At 39.2% G+C, this 4,638-nt stretch overlaps 1 long non-coding RNA gene across 1 annotated transcript; it reads left to right on the top strand.

Annotated features, from left to right (window-relative positions):
- Positions 1–525: 525 nt before the first annotated feature.
- Positions 526–2,079, top strand: LOC130607335 (uncharacterized). The gene is made up of 2 exons (XR_008974221.1): positions 526–897; positions 1,670–2,079. It is a non-coding gene; the product is annotated as an uncharacterized LOC130607335 (long non-coding RNA).
- The last annotated feature ends 2,559 nt before the right edge of the window (positions 2,080–4,638 follow it).

The raw sequence follows: 4,638 nt of genomic DNA, 5'->3' as shown, positions 1-4,638 counted from the left end.
TGTTTACTGTTCCGAGAGATAATCTAACTTAGGGAAAATACACACACACATGTACTTATAAATAACTACACAAAACACAGGAAGCTTTAATGATAATCTGTCATCAGCACTAATGGGGAAGACTTGCAGCCACATCAGGTAACCAGGAGTGCGTGGGCCACATCTGGAGGTCCTAAACCAGGCTGCAATCATCATAATTTTCCTAGTAATTCATTGCTGCTTTGTAATCAAGGACTATTGTGTCATCCAGGCCAAACCCAGGACATAAGCCAAGGAATTTCAGACAGTGTTTCCTACATCTTAGGATCCTTCATCCTTGTTGTAGAGCAGGGGGTATTCCTAGGACCTCTGGCCAACCAAGTAGGCACTCAGCTATGCAATCATTTCACAATGATTTCAGGAGATGTTAACACATTCCCCTAAAAGGAAAGTTAATCTTATTATTAACTATGTAAGCAAAAAAAAAAAAGAAAAAAGATATGAGAGTTTCAATATAGCTGATAAAATGTAAGTCTTCTGCCTTTTGGAAAGCATTTTTGAGCCTGGCTCAGATTAATCATGATCAAAATGCATTTTTGTCCTCAGAATGCAGGAGAATTCTTTTGTCTCAGGCCTTTGCTCAATGACAAAGGTCAGGTTTTTGCATCTACAGATCTGACCTGCGGCTGCAGAAGTGCTCAAACAAGAGAATGAGGAAAGCAAGGAGGAATTATCTGCAGCTAAAAGGCAAGCCTCTCAACACAGGTTAAAGCATTTTTGCTTTCAGCTGCTGACTCTCATCTCATGTTTTCTGATCTAGCATCTAGCTGACAGTCAGAGTCACCCTGCAAAATGAGGCATAACAAAGCCAGGAGACAGAGGGAAATCGCTTCCCTCTACATTAGTGGCTTATGCTTAGTGCCAGCGAGGAGAGGAAGGCATTGGATTGTTGTCTGAAGGCTTTGTCCCTTGCTAGGTAAAAGAAGAACAGCCTGAAGGTGAGAGCCTTGAGAAAAAGTCTGTTATTTACAGGGGCCACAGAATAGGAAAGACAATTGCATATTATGAAGGAAAGGACCCCCTGCTTGATCCAGGAGGAAGGCAGAAATGCAATCTTGAATGAAGGCTTTCCTTGGAAGGAAAAAGCAGAAGAGGCTGGTGTTCCTGCTTAGAAGATAAGACCAAAAGGAGAGACAAGACCAAGAAAGAGTTGCTCGGTTAGGGAGGGAAAAATAATCATAGTGGTAGAAATGATGCAGTTTGCACCATGAGAGCAAGCACTAAATGTAGAAGGTGAATGAAAGTCTTTAAGATAGACAGTGAGACTCAGTGCTTGTTACAGCTAATGCCAAACAATATTAATTTACTCCACCAGGTATTAGTGAATATTAATATTATGTCATTAGCGAGCTTTCAGTACCACTGCCAGTATGTTATGCCTTTTCTGTGATGAGATAAAAGAACTCAGTTTCTAGCCCTACTAATTTTATATCTTTTATGAGCAACACATTTCTTTTTAAAAATAAAATACAGCATGTAAAAGTAGTAATTTACAGCTAAAGCAACTATTTTCTGGTGTTCTCATTAAGCCTATTTTATGCACCTGTCTTCTATTCACTCTTTTGAAATTGTAGACCACAAATAAGAGTGAATAATTAGCCATAATTATTGTTTCTTTGTAATATTTTAGGAGAGAAAATTTCTTACGTGAGGATGTCCTTTGTGAGGAAGGAAATATTCATAGTGATGCTGAAGCTTATGACTCGAAGCTGCACATCGACAGTAACCTGCAGTGAGGAGGGCAAGAAAGAATTAAAGGGGTGCTAGTCACAGCAGTTTTCATCAAGGATAAATCCCAATATGGTTTAATCACTGCTCAGTTTTAAACACTTTTCATGAAATATTTGCATTTTTATGTCTGTTAAAGGCTTCAGTAGTTACTACCTCTTTGATTTCCCAAATTTGCTATAATGGTGTTATGTTTAAATACATCTGTATGTATAATAATCTTTAACATTGCTGATCCTCTATGTAATGAAGTAGACTTTTCACTGTTGTAAATAGGACTGATGTGTGATTAATAAACCGAGCCAAAGAGTATTGATACATGGAATTGATGTAAACCAGGTTAGAGGAGAAGCTAATTAACATGCTTGAGTGATTTGCAGTCTAATCCTATACAAAACATTAGAAACCAAACTTGTGAGTACTGAAAAAAATGAATCCCAGCTGAAGTATTAAAAGCAATTCTTCCAATTCTGCCACGGTTCGTCCTCTTAACTCCTCTTAATATTACAATAGGTATGATTTTGCAGACTAAATGTAAGCATTAGTATTTATTTTAAAACTGGATTTAATGTGAAATCTGTTTTTCACAAGGATTTTTTAAAAGAAATGAGTGGATTTCTCCATCTATTTGCAAATCTAAACTATTCAATTCAAACAGTAACTGCGACGGTGTGAAAAGCTATTTACAGGTCTGCAGCCATCTCTGGTTTCATCAATTTGTTTTTCAGTCTTTGTTGTTATTTCTTGTTTCTTATGGATCTCCTGGGACAGCTTCTTGCTTGAGGAGAGAATGTCAATAGCTCATTCGTCCTCCAGGATGTTTCCTCGCAACAATGAGCTTACTCCCCAAATTTAATCTAGTTCTTTTGCCTCTTTTCTGTAAAATCAAGGAAAGTAAGAAAAGTTATTTCAGGAAACATGAACATCATCTGAATAAGTCTGCTATGTAATAACAGCCTGGTTTTGCTTGGTTTCTATAAAGGGATATTAAAATAGATTATAACTTTCAAAAATCCATTAGTGAAATTCCAGGCCATTTTAGACATTAAGTTCACAGTACTGTAGATGCTAGAAAAAGTTCATCTGAGAAGGGCATTTTGCTTTGTTTTTGTTTTTAATCCACCAACATATTCACTGAACTTGTAATTAAATCTTGTGTACCTGTAGGTTAATCTGCTGGAATGCTTATTTAAGAACTAGTTTCTATTTATTTTCCTGGGGCCATAAGATATTTCTTAGCCCATGCAATATGAGGATGCACTGTGACGTTTATAGTACTGTATTAAAAACAAAGGTAAGGAAGTATGAGCATGAATGCACAAAAGAATTTTTGTTCTAGATGTGTTCTAGAGAGGAATAAACTTACATTAAGTGGAGAGTTTAATTTTTCTATGATATAATATATGGGAAAGGCATCTGTTCTTTCTCTCTTTACCTGCAATTTATAAGAAAAGATAGTTTCTTTTGTTTGGGGTATGTCTACCAGGGGAAATTAACTATGATAGCTCTTCTGGATTAATTCTCCACACACTTAATATCAAACAGAAAAAGGGCATTCTTATTCCAGAATTAGAGTGTATACATAAGGGAAATAGTCTTGCAAGATTGTTCCACATTCTGTTCATGCCTGAATTTAATCCTCATTCATTTCCTTTCAGGCATCCTGGAAAAAAACATTCTTTTTGTTTATAGGAAAAGGGCTTAGAACCACGGAATGGTTTGTGTTGGAAGGGGCTTAGAGATTATTTAGTTCCAACCCCTTCTGCTATGGAGAGGGACACATTCCACCATTAGACCAGGTTGCTCAAAGCACCATCCAAACTGGCCTTGAACACTGCCAGGGATGGGGCAGGCACAGCTTCTTTGGGCAAACCCAACCCCTCAGTAAAGAATTTCTTCCTAACATCTAATCTAAATCTGCCCTCTTTCAGTTTAAAGCCATTCCTCCTTGTCCTGTCACTATATGCCTTTGTAAAAAATCCCTTTCCAGCTTTCTTGTAGGCCCTCTTTAGGCACTGGAAGCTTGCTCAAAGGTTTCCCCAGAGCCTTCTTTTCTCCAGGCTGAAAAGCCCCAAGTCCTTCTGCCTGTCTTCTGCCTGTGCAGGACCTTGCGCTTGGTCTTGTTGAACTTAACGAGATTTGCAATTGCCAATCTCTCGAGCCTCTCAAGGCCCCTCTGGATGACATCCCTTCCCTCCAGAGGGTTGACTGCACCACACAGCTTGGTGTTGTCAGCAAACTTGCTGAAGATGCACTCATTCCCACTGTCTATGCCATTGACAAAGATGTTAAACAGCTCTGGTCCCAGTACAGACAGTTTTCAGGAGGATCCGTTCCACGATCTTGCTGAGCAAAGAGGTGGCACTGACTGGCCTGTAGTTCCCTGGGTCTTTTGTCCCTTTTTAAAAATGGGGGTTATATTTCTGCTTTTCCAGTCAGTGAGAACTTCACCACACTCCCACAACCTCTCAGATATGACCGATAGTGGCATACCCATTTCATCTGTTAGTTCCCTCAGGACCCCCGGATGCATCTCATCAGGTCCCATGGACTTGTACCTCTTCAGGTTCCTTAGAGAGTCTTGAACCTAATCTCCTACAGCAAGCAGTTCTTCATTCTCCCAGTGTCTGCCTCTGCCTTCTGTGACTTCCGAAGTGTGGCTGGAGCACTTACTGTTGAAGACTGTGGCAAAAAAGTTACTGACTACCTCAGCTTTCTCCATATCACAGGTAACAAGGTATCCTGTTTCCTTTCGAGAGGGCCCACATTTTCCCTATTCTTTCTTTTATCACTGACGTACCTATAGAAACTTTTCTTGTTGCCCTTGATGTGCCTGGCTAGACTTAACACTATCATTAGGGCTTTGTCTTT

The sequence above is a fragment of the Pezoporus wallicus genome, unplaced genomic scaffold, assembly GCF_028554395.1.
Source record: "Pezoporus wallicus isolate ANWC-B61680 ecotype Strahan unplaced genomic scaffold, APGP_CSIRO_Pwel_v1 scaffold_3294, whole genome shotgun sequence".
NCBI classification, from domain to species: Eukaryota; Metazoa; Chordata; class Aves; order Psittaciformes; family Psittacidae; genus Pezoporus; species Pezoporus wallicus.
This window is presented reverse-complemented; position numbering and strand designations above follow the sequence as displayed.